Below are 22,841 nucleotides of genomic sequence, written 5' to 3'. Positions count from 1 at the left end.
ACAATTTCCTTGCACAGTTATACAAAGTTGTATATAAGAACTGCCATTTAGATATTGCTTATAATCTAAAGGTAAACTAAATCTAAATGTAATCCAGTAAGGGGTTGGAATTACAGGATACATGGATACTATAGAATTCTGTTTAGTTCTATACCTACTGACTTGGAATGATGTCCAACATACTACTAAATTAAGCAGAATGTTGCAAAACAGGTTGCCTAGTAATCCTGTTACTGTTACATATAAAAAAAAATAATAGAAACAATAATGATAGTTATAATGAAGCTTACATTAGCACACAGACCGTATCTGAAGGAACACACACAGCTGTGAACATTAGCCACCTCTAGAGGATGCACTCTGGGGAGACTGCAAATTATACATTTCCGAATGTTTTATTTCCACAAAAAGCACCTACTTGTTTGTAACTGTAAAAGAGGCAGAATTTTCAAAACATTCTAAGTTTTTGCAGTTTTCACATGGATTGCTCAGAGATACACCAAGTTGAGCCTGTTGGGGAGTTTGAGGTCAATGGGTTTCCTGAGAAGGCATGACAAAAGCTACGTTGGAAAGGGCCAGTTGGGCACCATTTTCGGCAGAACTTGATATAGTGACAGTGGTTTTGGTTTCTACTGTTCTCAACCCCAGAATGAAAGGAAATCCCCCACTGCCAAACTTCACATCACCAATGTATATTTTCGAGAGAGGGACTTGCTGAGCTAAGAGATACTGGGATACAAACTTGGTTCTAGAGAGTCCACCAGGATCCACTGCTGGTTCCATACCTAGGAACCTCTCCCTTCCTTTTGCCATTATACCTGAAGATAAACAGAGGGGCACCAAGAGAATAGGGGAAAAGAAAGGCAATGCAGAGGCCACTGGATACACTTAAATGTGAGCTCGTATTTATTACTAGAGGCCTGATGCATGAAATTCATGCAAAGGTAGGCCTCCTTCCCCCAGCTGCCAGCACCGGCTTCCCTCCGGCTGCTGGCACCCAGGACCCGGGCTTCCTCTGGCCTGGCCTGGAGCTGCTCACATCTGCCCCACTTCCCCCTCAATTGATTGCCCTGCCAGCTGGTGGCCTGGGCCTCTCTCTGTGGGGGGATTGTGGGTGGTGGCAGGGCCCCCCAACCAATCACATCATACCTGCCTTGGCTGGCCTGGCGCCAGTGCATGTCATTGCATGGTCGTCTGGAAGATCATCCAGACAGTCATTATGATGTTTCAGTCGTTTGGTCAATTTGCATATTATGCTTTTATTATTATAGGTTAGAGGCCCGGTGCATGAAATTCATGCATGGGGGAGGGGCGGAGGGTCCCTCAGCCCAGCCTGCACTCTGCAGGATGTCTGCAGGATTGAGCCTAAACTGGCAGTCAGACATCCTTCTCACAATCCGAGACCGCTGGCTCCTAACTGCTCACCTGCCTGCCTGATCACCCCTAATCACTCTGCCTGCCTGCCTGATCACCCCTAACCACTCTGCCTGCCTGCCTGCCTGATCACCCCTAACCACCTGCCTGCCTGCCTGATCACCCCTAACCACCTGCCTGCCTGCCTGATCACCCCTAACCGCCTCTGCCTTGGCCCCCACTATGGCAGCTTTGTCCAGAAGGACATCTGGAAAGACGTCCGGAAAGTCATTTGGCTGTCCAGTCTAATTAGCATATTATGCTTTTATTATTATGGACTAGAGGCCTGGTGCATGAATTCATGCACAGGTGGGGTCCCTCAGGGTAGTCTGTGGAGATCGGGCCTCAGCTCATGCCCCCAGCCTTGCAGCCCCAACTTGTGCCACCAGCCTCACAGCCCCACAGCCCCACCTGGCACCCTGCCTTGGCCTGGTGCCACCCCCTCACCTGCTCCACCATCCCCCCTGTGGGATGACCCATTAGGGCTGGGCCCTCTGCCTGGTTCCCTCAGCGCCTGGAAGCTGGGCAGTGGTCCTGCCTCCCGCCACCACCCTGGTTGCTGTCCACGGGCGATTGGTGGAGCAATCAGGCCCCCGCTTGCACCTGCCTTGGCCTGGTGCTGCCCACTCACTTCACTGTGGTCCTGCTCTCATTGGAGGCCCATTGGGGCCAGCAGCACCTGCACTGCCACCCGCTGCCAGTGCGGCATTGCCGAAACCCACCATGTTTCACGCTGCTTCTTGGTGATCAGCACATGTCATAGCGAGCTGCCGAACTCCCAGTCTCCTGGTTGAAGGACCGCCTGAGGGGACAATTTGCATATTAGGCTTTTATTATATAGGATACTCCTGCCAGATGCTAATTGATTTTATAGAGATTATATTTATTACACACAGCACCCCTATGAGCTAAATATCATTATCCCCATTTTCCATACGAGGAATTAAAGACTCAGGGAAATTGCATAATTCGTCCAAGGGCCTAGAACTCTTGTATGTCAATGCTGGGATTAGAACCCAGATTACACTCCAAAGCCCTGTTTTCACACCAGGCCATGATGCCTTCGTCTCATTCAAGAGATGAAGGATGTGAGAAAATCAATGAGTATTATTGCTAGGGTGTGACTTTTTGGGAAGACAAAACCATGATAAATCGAATGGGAATTCTTTGAAAGCTTAATTTAGCCTTTTGTGCATGGGTATCAAGCTAGTGACTGGGATGGAATTGCAGTCAATTCCAGCCCCCATTGTTCCCATTCTGTTCCCCCAAACCAGAATGTTTTCTCCAGGGATATGTAGAATGTGGATTCCTGAGACATTTCTTCAGGACCCCAGTCACCACTTCTCCTCCCTGTTTCAGCTCTCTCTTTACACCTGAACTCACTTGGGGGATAGATGCCATTTTTAAGGAAATGATAGCCTCAGCAGCAGTGAAATGGCCTCAGGGCCATTACAGAGAAGACATCGTCAACAGCCCCCCAAGAGCATGCAAACTCAGGACTTCACTTCTTTATTTCTATTCCTCATGACGAAGAGTTTATTATACCACAGGACACCATGAATGCAAGAGAGCCAGTAAAGAGCTAGAGATACAGGAAGCACTTACGAATAGCTGAAGTAGAAATAAAATGAAGAGTTAAAGCTGACGAATGTTCCCCAGTGATTCAAACTAGTAATCTGTTTTACTATAATTTTTGTTTTTACAATACCCTTTTGTAACCTTTTAATTAATTTATTTATATTTTGTAGTCAGAAGGCCATATTGGCAGCAGATTCTCCAAATCTTGCACATAACTTTTAATTATTGCAAGTGTATTAACCACATGACAATATACTAACCATCCAAGCAGCTATCTGCAGTGCTTCAAAGGTGGTAAATACTGATAACTTTTGTTTTCATCGTCAGTTTAGTATTATTCCGTAAAATTGAGGTCTTTCTGAATCCCTACCTACGGGACTAAAAAGAAGCAAGTATGATTTTGTTTTTGCTTGGAGAGCGGGAGGGGAGTAGGCAGGATTTAACTGTATGCCTCTGTGGCTATCACATGACAAATTAATTTAACCAAGACTTGGGATTCACAAAATTTTGTGTAACTTTTGAGAGTTTCATTGGATATAGATTAAAAAGCTTAATACCATTGACTTTCCTGGGCCCTGAGAACTGAGTCCTGCCACTGAGAATCTAATTTCTCATACAACATTCTAATCCACAGGCTGGAAAACAATAAAACTCCAATACTAAATATTTGGAAGTTGTCCTTAACGTTTACTTAATTCCAAGATGATCCATAAATTCATTTGTACATTGCTTTAAAAAATGTGCAAACCCCTTACAGTTCAGTCCCCCCCCCACCCCCCCACCCCCCACACACACTATATCTGAGATCTCTCAGGCATTCACTCACCACTTCCATAGAGGGACTTGGGAGTCTTCTATTTCTAGCTCTGCCTACTTTCTGAAATCTCAGTCTTTTTTTTGCAATGGCAATATGCTTACTTTTCACACAAGGTGCCATTGCAGGCAACCATCAGAGAACAGTTTTCAGACACACGGAATTGAACAAAGGCATTTCAGCATGCTGCCTCATGGTACATGGAAAACCGGGGGACATCTCCAGATGCAATGTCTAGGAAATAAAATGGGCTAATGCCATTTGTCAGTATGTTTATGAATCACTCAAGAGTGTTGTCATAGGCTATCTTTACCTGAAAGCAGAGTTACAACCATGCTGACAACTCCTAAATTCAGGTCTCCTGAAGGGTGCAGCCAGCAAGCAAGATACAGATACCATGTCCCATTCTGAAGAGAGAATGAATCGCCACCTGGCTTGGCACATTTCAAGAGTTGATAAAGCCATCTTAATAGCTTCAGGTTGAGTTTCACTTATCCCATAGGTTGGCAACCAGCATAACTGGGAATTTCTGAAACAGTAGATGAATAAGTCTAGGGTTTAAAAAAACAGTGCCTACCTGACAGAATTGCTGCTTCACAACTTTGCCCAGTTTCTACCTGTTGTCCTGCAAAAACCTCTCATCTAGTCAATTTTAGTGAAAGCCTCTAGCAACTGTGACAAATGTTTCCTAACCCAGCTCTAGATTCTAAGTATCAGAAGCAGCTGCCTGGGGAGTGGTGCCTCCATGGGAAAGGCAGTGCTTCTGCTGGAAGGAAGTGTCATTTTCTCTTGACATGGTCCAAGGAGTATGCTCTACCTATAGTCAGCCTGGCCCTGTTCCCACAGCTCCTCCTGTTATCCTGAGGATACAGAAGGCTATGGCATCCGTGGGATCTCCCCCTGGGACAGATGTGAAGTAGCTCCTGCGACTTCTTCCACATTTAGGTATGAGTGAGTGTCTTTGGCCAAGTTGTTGGAATCTTAAAACTCAGTCTTGTACCTCCAACTGCTTGCTGAGCATTCAGTGCAGCATGTATTTATCAGCACCCACTGTATACAAAGTACTTTACAAAAATAAGAGTTGCCTGGCTGGTGTGACTTAGTGGTTGAGAGCCCACCTATGAAACTATATTTTTTTAAAAAAAAGAATCAACAGATCCAAAACCCAGATTTCTGTCTTCTACCCCAATCAGCCTTTTCTCTTCCCTTGTTTGTTTTTATAATTAACAATGCCTTTCTCCCTTGTTGAAACATCAGAATCATCTCTGACATCTCCTTTTTCCCATCTTACTAGAACTTCCATCCTTGGGTCATTAACACCTCCCACTTTCTTTTTTAAAAAAATATTTGTATCGCCGAAGCCGGTTTGGCTCAGTGGATAGAGCGTCGGCCTGCGGACTGAAAGGTCCCAGGTTCGATTCCGGTCAAGGGCATGTACCTGGGTTGCGGGCATATCCCCAGTGGGAGACGTGCAGGAGGCAGCTGATCGATGTTTCTCTCTCATCGATGTTTCTGACTCTCTATCTCTTTCCCTTCCTCTCTGTAAAATATCAATAAAATATATTTACAAAAAAAATAAAAAAAAAATAAAAAAATATTTGTATTGATTTCAGAGAGGAAGGGAAGGGAGATAGAAACAACCATGATGAGAAAGAATCATTGATTGGCTGCCTCCTGCATGCCCCACACTGGGGATCCAGCCTGCAACCTGGGCATGTGCCCTGACTGGGAATCCAACCATGATCTCCTGGTTTATAGGTAGGCATGCAAACACTGAGCCACACCGTCTGGGCAACATTCTCCACTTTCACTCATTCAATACATATGTATTAAGTACTCCTATATGCCAGGCACTGTTGTAGGTGCTAGGAAAAGTGTAACAGTGGGAAAACAGGCAAAAATTCTTGCTCTTCTAATAACTAACAATGTCCTGAAATAGTCCTCAAACATCAACTGTTGAGCCTTACATCTCCATTTCACCTCTGCTTTCCTCTCACATAGCGTTCATTCAGCCCAGGCCTAGATTCCCTGAGCCACCGCGTCAGACGTCCCAGACCTAGAACTGCTCTCTGTGATAATAGCCGAGGACCCACCACTCACCCTTTCACTTCACATTCTTGGGCAAATATCCCACACTCTACTCAGGCTTCCTTCCCTTTCTCTCTAGAACACCCTGCTTCCTTGCACCCTGCCCCTCAACACAAAGACTCCACCCTCCCTGCCTTCATCAGTCTAGGCTTTGAAAACAAAGTGACATAGGTTAAGGTCTCTTCTAAGGATCTGGTCTATGTGTGCTTTCCCCTGTGACGAAAAAGTCATGAGCCAACAGAACACCAAAGCTTAGGTTCCTTCTTTTTTTTTATTAATTCATTTTTTAAAATTCATTTATTGTCAAGAGTTTTACATATGTCTCCTTTTTCCCCGCTTTACCCTCCTGCCCCCCCCCCCCCCCCCCAGCCATTCCCACCCCAGGTAAGCCCCCTTGGGTTCCTTCTTGAGATGAAGGAAGGATCGATATTTATAGCAGGGGTACAATGGGGCAACATAAAGATGTTTAGGACAAATTCTTATTAACAGTGATCTAACAACACAAGGCAGAGTGTGGCAGCTCCAATGAATCAAAGCCCTGGACACATGTGGGAGGTCAGGTGTAGCAGAAAGAAAGTAAAGTTTGCTGAGCATTGAGGAAAGAATTTGTAATTATTCTCACATTTAATAGTAACAACCCTGAGAATTAAATATTATTAAGATAATATGGAGATTTAAAGAGATAACAAAATCACATTCAAACTTGGGCCTGGGTAGGTCCAAAGCCCTTAACCATACATTCGACAGAGGGAGAGGGTCATAATGCTTTTGATAGAAAAATCTCTCAATTGACTCTGACATACACAGGGAAAAATTTAACTGAACAGAACAGATAACACTTAATTCAAAATTTTATAAATTTTGATAAAATAATGATTCATTTATGTCTTTAATTCTTTTTAAAAGTTTTTCAACTGACTTTCAAATTTTCTATTACATTGTCATTTCTTTTTTTTTTTTTTCCTAGTACAAATTATGCTCTTCTTACTGTCCTTAAAAATTTATTTAGGCTCCGGTTTTATGACTCGTTGGTTGGAGTGTTGTCCCATACACCAAAAGGTTGCAGGTTCGATTCCCAGTCAGGACACATGCTGGGATTGTGTGCTGGATCCCCAATAGAGGGCATGCAGGAGGCAGTGTTCTGCTCTCACATCAATGTTTCTCTCTCCCTCTCCCTTACCCTCCTCTAGAAATCAATAAACCGTTCTTTAAAAAAAAAAAAAAAGAGAAGAGAATGAATTACTCATTCAGTTAAATATTTGTGAAGCGTTCACCATGTGCCAGGCATGTGCCAGGCACTAGGCAAGGAGAACTCCGAGTGGGGGGCAGATAAGAACTCTACAGAGTGTTGTGCTTATGAGCCAGGACGCTGAAGTCTAATCATCTGGTTTTGAATCCTGGCCTCCTCATTTATTCCCTGTGTGACCTTAGCAAATTGCTTAATCTCTCTGCTTTAATTTTGTCACTTATGAAACTGAGATAAAGTTGTAACTGGTTCATAGGGTTCTTTTTTTTCTTGGGTCACGGTAACTTTATTGGCGCAGGGATACCGGGCTGCACTAAGCCTACATGATTAGAGTAGATGGTGGTTACCTTTCCAAAGGGTGGATGAAGCCCGAGCCCAGCTGGAAACCTGAATATCCTCTGGGAGATGAGTGGCTGCACAACCACACTGCACTAAGGTACAAGGTCCAACTGGGCAGAGGCAACATCCCCGCCGGAGACAAGCAACCACGGAAGAGGATGTTGCAATAATCTGTTAACCATTCTCTGCTATTCTTTGTTGAGAAAGGTGAGTGTGTGGGGTGAGCAGTAAATTATGCTCTTCATTCTTCAGATGAGGAAGTGCTACAGTGTGGGAAACTGTTTATTGCCTTCACTATCTGATAAGCATAGACAGAGAAACCCCCTGAAGGCTGGGTGCCTTTGAAGCCCTAGCAAAGGTCGGAGCTAGGCGCCACCTCTGTTTGTCCAGACAGTGGTAGCTGAAACTACTTCCCCATTTATTATTATGTAAATCCTTGCTGATGGGCTAGTCTGCTTGTTACTAGGGGGTCACCTGCCTAGGGCTATGCTATGGGTGCATCCCAGATGAATAAAAGCTTGGTGAGGCCTGAGCACGAGGAGAAGTCCTTCGGGACTTGCCGCCTGGTCCCCCAATATTGCAAAATTATCTCGTGTCTTTTTCTCTCATTTGCTGTGCGGCTCCTCTTTCAGATACCGAACCCTACTCCACGCGAGTCGTGGAAGGAAAAACACTCAATACTACAGGGTGCGGATGATGGTCAATCGAGCAGTAGAAGAGGGTGCAAATCTAGGCTGGTTGTAGATCTTGGTGCCTATGGAAAGGAACAGCGCTGGTAGAAGAGAAGGGAGCATTAACATACCCACCAGTGAGCACAAGAAGCAGAGCCTTCTTTCTTTTTTTCTTACTAGTAAGTAAGACCGGAAACAGCATCTTTTCCTGTTCCTTGCTGCAGCGGCAGCCCCGTGCGCTGGCTTTCACAAAGCACGGTTTCTGCAATGTGGTCTGTTGGTGAGGCTGCTCAATCGGGGAGCACAAGTGTGAGGCTGACCATGATTGCTGGAACCAGGTATTCTCACAGAGACTCAGATACGTGGTATCGACACCATCAGGTGCTTCAGTTAAAAGCTTCTGGAATATTGCAATGGTGTGATTGACAGGTTTTGGGCTATGACGTTCTTGTACATGTAAACTCTTTCAGAAAAGCTGGAGCTACACAGATGAGGGAGATTTTGGTTTAGAGCCACAAAGTCCCACGCACCAGCCACAGGTGCCTCTGCCTAGTTCCCTACACGTCCTTTGCTGAGAAACCATTCTCACGCTGTTTTCAGTGCTGGGGTTGAAAGAAATGATCGCCCACCACCATCCACCCTCCCCCTTCCTCCCTGTGCATCTCACAGCAGCAGAGGTCGGCAGGGAGGTTGTCTCTGTTTCCTCTCATCGGGGAAATTACTTGGTGACCTGGGCAACGGCATGGGCAAGGCAGCCCACGTGGCCGGAGGTGGCCCTGCCACGGACATGCGGCCACCCTTTGTCATGTAGACCGAGAACTCCTTGGTCAGCCGCTCCACCTGCTCGGGCTTCAGTCCTGTGAAACGAAACATGCCGATCTGGTGGGGGACGTGGGAGGAGCCCTCCTTCCTGAGGTTGGAGACCAGCTGGGTCCGCATGCTAATGATGCGGTCGGCCATGCCTTTCACTTCCTGCAACCACTGCGCTCGCAGATCCGGGCTGTTCAGAACTGTGGAGGCGATCACGGTGCCATTGACAGGAGGGTTGGAACACATGGGGCGAATCAAGATCTTCAACTGTGGCTCCACCTTTTTGGCCTCATCGGCACAGTGAAGGCTCCCACACGCTCACCGTATCCAGTGATGGCGAGCCTTTTGAGCTCGGCGTGTCAGCATTTTGAAAAACCCTAACTTAACTCTGGTGCCGTGTCACATATAGAAATTTTTTGATATTTGCAACCATAGTAAAACAAAGACTTATATTTTTGATATTTATTTTACATATTTAAATGCGATTTAACAAAGAAAAATCAACCAAAAAAATGAGTTCACGTGTCACCTCTGACACGCGTGTCATAGGTTCGCCATCACTGGTATAAGCGCATGTTCTTGGCATAGGACTGGCGGAGGCAAACGTTAATGCCCTCTTGGATGAAGCGGGGCACAGCCCGGGCATCCTTGTTTCCATTGCCGCTGGCAAAGCCTCTGTAGGCCATGCCAAAGAACCAAAGGGATTGTTTTCCTTCCCCACGGAGGCTGTCTCCTTCCACTGCCGGGGCGAGGTCCACTCCCGTGGGGTGGTGGGCACAGGCGTGCAGGAGGAGGACACTTTGCTGTGGCCTTTATGAAATGTCTTCCATGGGCCCGTAAAGTCAAAGCCACTCATCTTGGGGTCATAGCAGCGATAGCCCTGCTCTGCGTGCCAGCGTCCCTGAAGATGGGCGTGTGATTCCCCCAGGAATCTCGGCTGAACTTGAAAAATCTTTGCAGGAAACTGGCTCCGATCCTAAGGCCCTGGTTCCAGAAACGGTCTGCACAGTGACATACCGGCCACTTTTCAGCACTTCGCTGTTCTCGCCCAGGGCCAGCTCTGCAGACGCCTTACAAAACTTGGCCAGTCCCCCATGGGCAGGTGTTCCTTGTCCAGATTTTTTGCAGCAATCTGGGCCTCTGCCTCCGGATCCTAGGGAGCAGGTAAGGCTTTCCATGATCGTCCCGCTAGGCACCAACTCCCAGATTCACCTTTTTGCTGTTGGTGTCTCTTTCAAAAGCTTCGGTGACTCCCAGGATGGGATCTGGGGGACCCACCTCCACATGGGCCCACCAGGAGCTGGCTCGGGCAGAAGCCACGCCTGCAAGGCCTGGGTGGAAGGCGGTGGTGGCCCAGGACAGGACGCAGCTGGAGTGCAGCAGGGCCATGGTGGGCACGCGGGCAGTGGAAGCTGCAGGTCGGAGCGAGGGTGGGTGGTCTCTCTCTCTCTCTCTCTCTCTCTCTCTCTCTCTCTCTCTCTCTCAAAGGCAAAATCTATTAGGTTCTTGTGAGGATTAAATGAGACTCTTGGTAAAGGCTTTGGCGCACTGACTGGCATGTAGAATTCCGTACCTACTGGTGCTGAGGAGGACAGTCCGAGGCCTGCACACAAGCATGCCGTACCTCATGGCCCGCGGGAAGATGGAAGGGCTTTCCAGAGTGAGGCCTTGAAAACTGAGTTTCTTGTAGTTGGTTGAGGAAAGAGGAGGGATGCGAAGGAGAAGACCTGGGGAAGGTGGCTGAGGAGGCTGCGGGCATTTAGCTGGGGGTGAAAAGGCTTACGGGCTGCATCAGAGCTGGTTTAAATACTGTGCTTGGGCATTTGACAACAACAAAAGAGAGTAGACTTACTTCACTGCCACCTGGAAAATGTCCAAGCCCAAGTGGAAATGACAAAATGACATTCCTCTCAATATTTGAATGAACTTGTGAGTAATAAGGATTTCCTTAATTTTTTTCAAGGATGATAGCTCGTCTCTGTGCACAACTGCCTGTCAAAACACACCGCCTTCTTTATGGGCGGTCTGTTTCACATCCATGTTCCCCTTCACCTTTGTCAAGAGAAACCTGAGTATTTCCAGGAATCAGTGGGCCCTAAACTTTAAGGGGAGGCTGCGCTTTCCCCCAGCCCCAGGGTTATAACTCAGGATTGCTTTGAGCCAACATGGTAAGCATTGCCCTTGTCACTGATTAAGGTTAGGGGTGGACAGCCACACAGTTCTTGCCAATGAGATGAGAGAGCAAGGCCTTAGGAAATGTTTTCCTGATCTGCTCAAGAGATATATGAGGAAAGTGAGGGCTCTCCCTTTTCCCTCTCCCAGCTGTGAAACCACTGTATGCAGATGGGATGCCTGGAGATGTGGCTTCATCCTTAAAATAGTCCAGTATGAACAATGGAATGTGAGTGACAACGGGGGAAATGAAGAGGCCAGTTAGGTTGCTGTATTCAGGTAGATGATGGGGACTTGGAACAGCCAAACCCAAGGATGAATGAATTAAGGGAACAAATAACAAAAAACAATTAGAGTGAGACAGACCCAAGATAAAAGTAAAATAAAAGCAAGATAGAAGTAAAACTAATCCCACTTCTAGGACTATATCCCAAGAAACCAGAAACACCAACCAGAAAGGATATATGCACCACAATGTTCATAGCAGCACAATTTACAATAGCTAAGATTTGGAAACAGCCTAAGTGCCCATCAGCAGATGAGTGGATTAAAAAACTGTGGTACATCTACACAATGGAATACTATGCCACTATAAAAAAGAAGGAACTTTTACCATTTGCAACAGCATGGATGGAACTGGAGAGCATTATGCTAAGTGAAATAAGCCAGTTGGAGAAAGATGAATATCACATGATCTCACTCATATGTGGGATATAATGATCAACATAATTTGATGAAGAAGGATAGATCCAGAGACAAATGGTGGGGGGGGGGGGGCATAGAGAGCAACCAAAGGACTTGTATGCATGCATACTAGCTTATCCAATGAACACAGGCACTGGGGTGGTGGGGATTTGCCCCGGATGGGAATGGCTGGGGGGGCGGGGGGGGGGGGTCAATTTGGGAAAAAGAAGACATATGTAAAACTTTACATAATAATAATAATAATAATAATAATAAAATGCTTAGTGAAAAAAGAAAAAAGATAGAAGTAAAGCAGTAAAGCTAACCAAAGAATAATCCCAAACTCCCCTATCTGCTCGTTTTGATGCATCCAGATATTAAAGCTGGAAAAGCTGATGAATGTTCTACTGAAACCCTCCCCCAAAATTCTCCCTGAAGAAGAGAGAGAAAAACCCTCAAGGCAAAGGATACCAGCCCTGGCTCGTCCTGGAGCATGCCCATGCTTGTTCTCCTGCATGAACATTTTACTTCCTCCTAAACTCTAAGGGTCCACATGAGGCTTGCAACCAGGGCAACATCTGTCAGTGGCAGCTCCTCTGTGGCTAACACCCTGAAACTGTCTCCAAGGCCCCCTTTTCTCTGACTTTCTAGTGAGCTAACAGCAGCCCTGCCCTGGCTCACTTCTTTCCTATAACGTTTCCAGGGAGCCAAAGCAGGGCACCACCTGGGCTCTCCTACCCTAAATCCTTCCTTTGTCTCACTGTCCCCAGCTTTAATAAGCATACTCTCAAAATCACCTGGACTCCTTGTATGAAGTCTTTCTGGCACAAAGTCAAGAACCCACACACTACCAGCCGGTCCGAGGCAGACCCACAACGGCCAGTCCCTGTCCAGTGATGTTTCTGTAGTTTGAAAATGTTTGTTGCCTCTGTTTTTCTGGTGCCCTAAGGATGTATTTAATCTGCCTTTGGATAATCCAGTTTTAACTGAGCACCTACTATGCAAAGCTCTGTGCTTCATGCTGGATGATGCAATAGGGTGACATGGCAATGAATGAGTGGGGAGCTTCTTAGGTCACCAGAAAAGGACTTTCTGAGGAGGGACCTTTTAAATTAAAACCCAAATAATAAGGAGAAGCAAGCTATGCAAAGATGAGTGAAAGGAGCAATTCTATGTAACTACAGAACTAGCTCAAAATGGCTCTGTCCTGCTTCTAACAAGATAATGGGTTGCTTCTCTGACATAACAGACCACAAGTGCAAGACATGCAGCTGAAACAAGAGCAGAGGAGAGAATTTTGACCTCTGGCTGCACCTGGAACCAAAGTCTTACCACCTGCCCCCCACCCCCCACCCCTCCCTTCCCCCATAGAACTGAAGGACCAGGACATGACCAGAACGTGAACTCTGGAACCCTTTCGAAGCAAAGGGTCCATTGTCCAAGAAGATGGTGCTGAAGCACCTTACCGTTTCTTATAAATGTCCAAATTCCAAAGCTTCCAATCAAAACTTGCCTGGCCAGCATTTTCACATACCAGCCTGTTCCCCCTAACCCCTTAGACTCACCCCAAACTTTGGATGGGGGAGACAGATTTTAGGAGGATCTCCTGTCTCCTCACTGGCGACCCACAAATATAATAAAGGCTCTTTCTTTATCTTGAAAGCCAGTGCCATAGTTGCAGCTTCTGTGAGTATTAGGGAGCAGGCCCTTGCTCAGCAACGCCAGGAAGAGGAAGTCAAAAAGAAACAGGACCCTGGACATCAAGTAGTTCCCCGGCTAGTCAAGGAGACTGACAAAAACCAGCTAATTGTAACACAATGGCTTCCTGCTCTACCAGCCTGAGAGCAGTGTCCTGAGAACCCAGAGGAAGGGGCAATTAATCAGAACGAAGATGGTGCAAGGGCTGTGTCAAGCACGGTCTATAAAAACGTGGAGTAGCTCTGTGAAGATGTTAGTCCTGCCTTCAGATTGCTGGGCTCCATCCACACTCATCGGGATTTCTGAGTGGGCTGCCTGGAAGTCTATGCGTCTAACAAGCACTCGACTGATGGGAAGACATTTTGGAATCCTCTGGCTTAGAGAAGAGGCCTTGGAATTGGAAAGATGCCTCCGACACATGGCTTAAGTCTCACTTTCCTCCTCTGTCAAATGAGGGTAATAAGACAGTCGTTCTCAGTGGGTAACTGAGGATTGAACGAGACAGTGTTTGTGAAGTGCCATCTGTTATGGCTGTTGTAGGAAGAGCACAACTTCCATTATAACTGAGTAGAGACCTGACCGGGTGTCCCAGAGCTCACTTCACATATCTCAGAATCTTACCTCACAGGGGAAAGGACAGTGGCAAGGCCACGGCTGCTGGGCCAAGAGCGGGAGACTGGAAAAGCATCAGCCAAGGCTGGGCGGAGGCCAGTTCGCACTGGGGAGAAAGAACAGTGAACAGCTGCGAAGCTGTCAGAAGTTTGTAGGAAACAGCTGGCTCTGCCTCTTCATTGTTCTTCTTTTCTGTTTTTGCATTTCCTTCTTTCACACGAGAATTGTTTGTCCTTCTCTCCCTGAGACCCAAGGCTAATCCTTGGCTAAATTGAGAGTCATCTTATTTAAAGAAGAAAACCCCATGTAATAGTGAATGCCAAGTATAATTGAAAAATACAAATTTTAAAAAAAATTTTTTAAAAAAGAGAATCCAGGTGTAAACAATGATATAACGAAGCCACTTTATAATGGAGCTGGAGCTGCCATGCCAGAGAAACTGGAACGTTTAAAACAAAGTAAAATAACCTTTGGACTGGGCCTAAGCAACCTTCTTCCTCAAGAGCTGTTGGCAAAGCCAGCAGAAAAACAGTGATTATGACGACTAGATTGATGGCCACTGGGCTGAAAATTTAAAACATTGTTTAGAACTAGCATCACTATGTTATGTTATCTGCAGCAATAGAACGATCTTCCTTCTCATGATGTAACTGTTCCCATTCCCATAAATACCCACTGCCTGTGCCTCCTAATCGGAGCACTATTTGGGTTTCTGCCTAAATTACTGATTTCTGAATAGTTATTCTTTGATCTCAAATAAATGCTTGTTTGCCTGTCACTTTGAAAGGCCCTTTTCTTTTTAGATTAGCACAGAGAAGTTAGTTTGGCAGAGGAGGGTCAGAGCTGGGAAATAATGAATCAACTCATATCGTTTCAACAGCACATGCAGCCTGAAAATTGCTGCCAGCAATTGTCAAGCTCACCCCCTTCCAACTGATTTAACAAAACTTGAGATGCTAGGGACGCAGTGATATCAACATCCCCCACCTCTCCCTGCCCTTAACTGCAGTGATGTATCGCATAATGTCAAGGATGGATGGTCCCGTAAGTTTGTACAGAAGCATAAACATTCCAATCACCACCCTAGCCAGTTTGGCTCAGTGGATAGAGTGTTGGCCTGTGGACTGAAGGGTCCCAGGTTCGATTCCGGTTAAGGGCATGTACCTTGGTTGCGGGCACATCTCCAGTGTGGGGGGATGCAGGAAGCAGCTGATCGGTGTTTCTGACTCTCTATCCCTTTCCCTTCCTCTCTGTAAAAATATCAATAAAATATATATATTTTTTAAAAAGTCCAATCACCGAGTGACGTGGTAGCCACTTTCGTAAAGCCACAGGGCAGCACACTTGTCCGGATGTTGGTATCAACAAATCTACTGCGCTGCCAGTCTTATTAAAAAAAAATGTATAACACATACAATGATGTATAGAACATAATACTTGATAATGATAATAAATGACTATGTTACTGTTTTATGTATTTGCTATACTTTACATTTTATTATTATTTTGAGTGTACTCTTTTTACTTATGAAAAAAAGGTTTGCTGTGAAACTGTATTCTGTTACACAGCAAGCAGCCTCATACATCTGGTGCTCCCCATGTCTCTACCTTGCATCATTCCCCTTGTGCTTGACTTAATCTTATGTTACTTTGTATAGTATCATGCTCTACAGGTTTGTAGTCTAGGAGCAATAGGCTATCCCATACAGCCAAGGTGTGTAAGAGGCTACTCCTTTTGGAGGGTGATTTATTTTAAGCCCCACCTCCCTTCTATAGTTCTGTTAGCTACAGATTAGTTTCTCAGTATGGAAGTGAGAAGGGGAATGGGTTCCTGGAGTCATGGCACACTAAGGTGGGCATTGTTCACCAGGTAGACAAGACTGCCTGGGAGTGGAGTGAGAGAAGGGAGGACAGGACAAGACAGGTGTATCATTGAAGAAAATGGTGAGCCCACTGGTGTGTCCCATGAAAATGAAGACTCAGTGAAGGGAGATGCAAGCTGCCTATTGATTTCCCAGAATATTTCAGACCATGAATAGCAAGTAGAGTATTTGGAGGTTCTTGACAATGTGGTACCTTTAAAGGGGTTGAGTGAATAAAATTACTCACTCTGATCTATATTTTTAAGTAACTTCATAAATTGGCTTTTACCCTTGCTCACCAGGGAACAGTTACATGGTTTGAAGATATAGAATAGTCTCAATGAAGACTTCAGAAACCGAATATAAGGCTCTTCCCAGCGAGGCACATGTGTTCAAAACCACAGTTTATTTAGAGACTGACTGAAATTCTGGCTTTACCAATGAAAGCAAATTGTAAAGATCTGACTGTAGCACAGGTGTGGAACTCCAAGTTATTTTAGGTTTTGTATATTTTAATTCATTAACAAAGAAACATTGGAGTGGAGTAGATATCTTTTTGGCTGTTATTAAATCACTTAATAAAAACATTTAAAGGTTAAAGTATCACTTTCTACATTTATGTGTGCAAGTGTATGCTTATTAAAAGATGAAATTTTGTCTAGTGATTTTGGATCAAGACAGTGAACAAAATATGCAATTTGTCTATATATTTGTCTGAAGAAATGAAAACCCTATTTATACTAACCACTTTATACCTAACACAGATGAACAACAAAATTGCATTCTCCTTTTTATGTGGCTATTATGTTGTGGATTTTTTGAATTGTAGAATATTAAAATCAAAAGGATCTAGTTTGAGCCCCTAACAACCTATGTGATCTTAGATAACTCAATGTCTAAATCTCAGATTCCTTATATGCAAAATGGAGCTTATGAAGGTGCTTGACAGAACTGCCTCTTTTTCTAATGCTGTGTTCATAGTAAGGAAGTAGTACTAGTGGGGGCCCAGAGCACACCTGCATGTCATGTGACCTTGGAAAACTCTGAGGAGACACTTACTTGTTGTACCTCAGTTTCTCCACTTACAAAATGGTGATATGAAAGCCGGCCTTTGTAAAGCTGTTGTGAGAGTAAATCAGATGATATCTAGAAAGAGCTTAGGACAGTACGCACTATATATGCGTGTGTGTATTTGTGAGTGTATGACATATATATATATATATGTATATATTTGTAATCCTACATCATAAAAGGCTAATATGCAAATTGTCCCTTCAAAGAGGGGAGTTTGACCAGGGGGTAGGGTCAGCCGGCCAACCACCTGTGGCCCCACCCTCAATTGGCCCCCACCAACTGCCTGCAGCCCCTCCCCCTGGCCAGCCCTGCCCCTGATTGGCCCTGATTGGAGCAGGCCGGCTGAAACCCACCTGTACATGAATTCATGCATTGGGCCTCTAGTATATAATATACACAATATATAACACATACATGATATGTGTGTAACATACATATCCTATACAATAGAGGTAATATGCAAATTAACCCTCACTCCATAATGCTGTCTCAAGATTGCAGCATGCACAGCAGGGGCGGGGCCAGTGGCTGCTCCATGCAGTTTCCGCCAGGGTTCCTGCAGCCCCGCAGGGGCACGGGGGTCGCAGTGCCACGTTGCATGGCTTCTGTCGGGGGATTATGCGTGGCTTCTGTTGGTGGCAGGGGAGCAGGAGCGGAGGAGGTGGTGCCACAGCCTGGGGAGCCAGAGAGGAGGAGGCGGTAACTGCCACAGTGGGATCCGGAGGGGAGGAGGCGGGGAGCAGAAGCAGAGGAGGTGGGGCCGCCATGGGAGCCAGAACAGAGGTGGAGTGGGAGCGGAAGTGGAGGAAGCAGGGTGCCGCAGGAGCTGGAGTAAAGGAGGCAGGGTTTCCTCTGCTCCCACAGCGGTGGCGGGTGAACTGCAGTTCAGAAGCCTCCGGGAGTGGTGGCACCAGGCAATCCAGTGCTGCATCCAGTCCCTGAGGCATGCCCGCCAGTGCTGTGATGCCAACTGCCCACAGCCGTCCTGCCAGAAGATGAGGTGGGTTGTGCAGCACACCAAGGGCTGCCAGCACAAGACCAATGGAGTTTTTAGAGTGTGCAAGCAGTTCATGACCCTTTGCTGCTGCCATGTCAAACACTGGCAAGAAACACATGCCCCATTCCCTACAGCCTCAACATCAAGCAGAAGCTCCGCCGGCAGAAGATACAGCACCACCGGCAGCACCATGCGCCAGCAGATGCCACCATCAACACCCACACCGCGCCTCAGCAGATTCTGCCCTCCCCTCCTTCAGCACCACCCCGGCCCCCCAGCACACCCTGGACACCACAGCCCCCGACTCTGCCCCAGACCTCGCCTGTGAGCATGTCACTAGCCGGCTTCTCCAGCGTGGCCAGAACTCAGCCTCCCACCACAGTTTGCACTGGGAAGCCTGCTAACCAGGTGCCAGCCCCCCCCCCCCCCGCCCCCCGCCCAGGCCCACCTGCAGCAGTGGAGGTGCCCGGCAGATTGCATGTGAGGCACAGCAGCAGCAGCAACATCTGTACTGGGTGAGCACCAACAATGGTATGCCCCTGAGGCACAGTGACTCTCAAGAGCCAGATGGCCCCCGTGGGCCTGAATGTGACCCAACCAGGTCAGTGGGCCTATTATTCTGCCCTCTGACCCCCAGCAGTGGCAGCCGGCACCCATCCCCCAGCAACAGCCAATGTGAGGCATGCCCAGACCCATGATGTCTATGCAAACCCAAGGTGCAGCCACCTCAGAGCATCTCTCCAGGTGCCCTGCTGCGGACCCTGAAGTCTCCCAGCTTTCCCAGCAGCAGCACACACTCAACATCCTCAAGTCAAACCCTCAGCTGATGGCAGCTCTCATCAATTAGTGGCCAGCCAGCCCGGCCTTCAGCTGAATCTGAATGCCATGCAAGCCAGGAGGCCACAACCTGCTGACCCTCCACAGCAGCAAGCAATGGGAGGCCTGAACCCCCAGGGCCAACCCTTGAACATCATGAACCTGAGGTGCAACCCCAGCATGGCGAGTATGAACTAAAGTACAGAGAGATGCCATGGAGCAGCAGCAGCAGCAGCAACATTGCGAGAGGCATGTCTGACTGCCTGTGGAATCAGGCCTAAACCGGCAGTCAGACATCCTCTGAGGGGTCCCAGATTGGAGAGGATGCAGGCTGGGCTAAGGGACACCCCTCCAGTGCACAAATTTTGTGCACCAGGCCTCTAGTAGTATATATAACATACATATATATCATGGTGTATATCACATACATGATATATCCTATGTAATAAAAGGCTAATATGCAAATAGACCAAACTGCAGAACAACCGAACAATTGAACACCTGGTCATTATGACGTGTACTGACCAACAGGGGACACACGTGGAACATGGTGGGCATCAGCCACAGCAGGATGGTGGAACAGGTGAGTGGGGCCGCCAGATCAAGGCGGAGCACTGGTCACTGTCATTGGGGTGAGCCTCTGGTGGTTACTGAAAATTCTTTGCTCCCATGTGCCATGCTCCTGCCCCGCTCTCACATTCACTGCTGGTGCCAGAGCCACTGCTTGCATCTGCTGTCAGCGCCCAATGCTTGGCATCATCAGTGGGTGTGAACAGTAGCTTCCAGCCCCAATCACCCCTCAGGGCTTCTCCACCTCACCCTGCTCCTGAGGGGCGATCAGGGCCGGCAGCTGCCAGCTCGCACCTACTACCATTGCCAGTGCCGGCCCCAATAGCTTCACACCATCAGTGGTTGTGAGCAGGGCCAGCACTATCAGTGTATGGGAGTGGTGGCTGTGGGAGTGGGGCTACTGTCAGACAGGGGACTGAAGTTCCTGGTGGGAGGGGCTGGGCGGGGGATGGAGGATGGGCCGAGATCCGCTCCTGTGTCCACTGCACCCTAAGGGCCCACAGTTCCTTTCAAGGTGCATGAATTTATGCACTGGGCCCCTAGTATAACTATAAGATTGATTGGGACAAAAAGACCCCAAAATATGTTATAACACATATGAATTTGATTGGTTGTTTCAGATTCCACATCAATAACCAAGTCAAGTTTTGTATAGTAGCAAAGAATAATATCCTTAGTTATTGGAAAAGATTATTAATATACCTCTTCTGTAAGGCTAGAGTTTCTTCATTTATTTCAATCAAAACAATATACAGAAACAGACTGAAGGCAAGTGTAGATAGGAGAATTCAGTTGCCCATTAAACTAAACTTGAGGTTTAATTAATTAATTAATTTTTCAGATATGATTTACAAAATATTTTTTATTTTTATTTATTTTATTTTTTAAAGTATTACACATAGTAGTACATATATCTCCCTTTTCCCCCCATTGACCTTCCCCCAGCCTCCCCTACCCCCTGTTGCATGCCCCATGAGGTTTAATTTAACAGACAGCTGAATATAAACAATTTCACTCTCCCCACAGCCTTTCTGTTTTCCTTTTGGAAAGGATTGTATAGAGGTTCAGAGTAAGTCACACCATGATGTGTCTCTGTAATATATAGAATATATTAAGCTAAAGGCAACCAAAACTTTGAAGGCTCAAGAGAAACTTCAGCCCCCCACTTCTCTTAACTACCTATAAAAATTTGTATTAGGGGCCTTGCCAAGAATAAAGGATAATCAGAGATAAACTTTTATTAATCTATCTATATGCCAGTACAAATAAGTAATTACTCAAAACCTGCTCTTCTTAGCATCCTGTACTGACTCTCTGAAGCCCTAGAGAGTCAGAATATCATATATCTTTGGATCAGAATATCATATATACTTCATTTTTCCTTTCTTTTTTTTCTTTTCTTAATTAAATCTTTATTGTTCAGATTATTACATTTGTTCCTCTTTTTCCCCCCATAACTCCCCTCCTCCCAGTTCCCTCCCCACCATCCGCCCTCACTCCCCACCCACTGTCCTCATCCATAGGTGCACGATTTTTGTCCAGTCTCTTCCCGCATCTCCCACACCCCTTTCCCCCCCAAGAATAGTCAGTCCATTCCCTTTCTATGTCCCTGATTCTATTATGATCACCAGATTATTTATTCACTTGATTCTTAGATTCACTTGTTGATAAATGCATGTTTGTTGTTCATAATTTGTATCTTTACCTTTTTCTTCTTCTTCCTCTTCTTAAAGGATACCTTTCAGCATTTCATATAATCCTGGTTTGGTGGTGATGAACTCCTTTAGCTTTTCCTTATCTGTGAAGCTCTTTATCTGACCTTCAGTTCTGAATGATAGCTTTGCTGGATAAAGTAATCGTGGTTGTAGGTTCTTGGTATTCATCACTTTGAATATTTCTTGCCATTCCCTTCTGGCCTGCAAAGTTTCTGTTGAGAAATCAGCTGACAGTCATATGGGTACTCCCTTGTAAGTAACTGAGTTTCTTTCTCTTGCTGCTCTTAAGAGTCTCTCTTTGTCTTTTGCTCTTGGCATTTTAATTATGATGTGTCTTGGTGTGGTCCTCTTTGGATTCCTTTTGTTTGGGGTTCTCCGTGCTTCCTGGACTTGTAAGTCTATTTCTTTCACCAGGTAGGGGAAGTTTTCTGTCATTATTTCTTCAAATAGGTTTTCAATATCTTGCTCTCTCTCATCTTCTGGCACCCCTATAATTCTGATGTTGGTACGCTTGAAGCTGTCCCAGAGGCTCCTTACACTATCTTCGTATTTTTGGATTCTTTTTTCATTTTGCTTTTCCGGTTGGGTGTTTTTAGCTTCTTTGCATTTCAAATCTTTGCCTTGATTCTTGCGCTCCTCTGGTCTGCTGTTGAAAGTCTGTATAATATTCGTTATTTCAGTCCGTGTATGTTTAATTTCTAGTTGGTTCTTTATCATAACATCGAGGGTCTCATTAGATTTGTTGAGGATCTCATAAAGTTTATCAGCGGCTTCTAGACAGTTCTTGAGAGACCTTAAAAGTGTGGTTCTGAACTGAATATCCTCCATTGACAGTTTTGTCCTGTTTCTTTGTCTCTGCATTTTTTATGCTTTCTTGGTGCAGCCCTAGTGGTCTTTGTGTGCAGTCCTCCTGTAGTTAAGCCTTGATTGTTGTAGTTAATACTGGGGGGATTTGACCTCCAGGACAGCTGGCTGTGAGAATCAGCTGTGTCTGCAGTGGGAAAACTTCTGGCCTCTAGGGAGGTGCTAATCTAGCCTTTGCCTGAGGCTATCTGGCAAATGGCTCTGCGCAGGGCTTGGGCGGGGCGGGTGGGTCACTCGGGCTCGGGATCAACAGGGTGGGCCAGAGAGAGCAGTTATGGCGGCTCTCAGTTTCGTCCCTAAGGGCTCAGCCTCACAGAGTCCCAGCAACCGCTGCAAACCTCGGAGAGAAAGCTGCCTTCAAGTTCTGACTGAAGCCAGACAGTCCCGCTTCTCCCGTTTGAGTCTGGGTCCCTAGAGACTTGCCCGGATCTGGAGCTCAGAATCTGAGACTCCCTCCCGATTGAAAGCACCAACTGCGCCCCCCCCGCCGCCAGTCCGCTCCGCGCGCGCACTGCGCACCTGAGAATTTCACTTCAGCACTGCGCCTCCTCTGAGTCTGGGTATGATATTCTCTTTCCTCCTAGTTGTAGAATTTCCACTCAGCTAGCCTTCCTGTGGTTCTGGATGATGTCCGTTCTGTCTTTTAGGTGTGTTTTGATTTGGTTGTCCAAGGCAGCAATCTCCAGTGTTAACCTATGCCGCCATCTTGGTTCTTTCAATACTTCATTTTTCATTTCTGTCTCTAAACCTTTTTATGTATGGGTTTATGAATCTCTCATGTATGTGGGGTTCCTATTTGTACATATGTAATCAAATTG

The 22,841-nt window shown here is 46.3% G+C and overlaps 1 pseudogene across 1 annotated transcript; it reads right to left on the bottom strand.

The window, feature by feature from the left end:
- Positions 1 to 8,867: 8,867 nt before the first annotated feature.
- Positions 8,868 to 10,348, bottom strand: LOC308515988 (aspartate aminotransferase, mitochondrial-like; annotated as a pseudogene). Its single transcript has 2 exons — positions 9,521 to 10,348; positions 8,868 to 9,301 (listed from the first exon to the last, which is right to left on the bottom strand). The product of its transcript is annotated as an aspartate aminotransferase, mitochondrial-like (transcript).
- Between the last annotated feature and the right edge of the window lie 12,493 nt (positions 10,349 to 22,841).

The sequence above is a fragment of the Myotis nattereri genome (assembly GCF_964212035.1).
Source record: "Myotis nattereri genome assembly, chromosome: 3".
Lineage (NCBI taxonomy): Eukaryota > Metazoa > Chordata > Mammalia > Chiroptera > Vespertilionidae > Myotis > Myotis nattereri.
The sequence above is the reverse complement of the archived record's forward strand: the minus strand, read 5'-3'. Positions and strand labels throughout refer to the sequence as shown.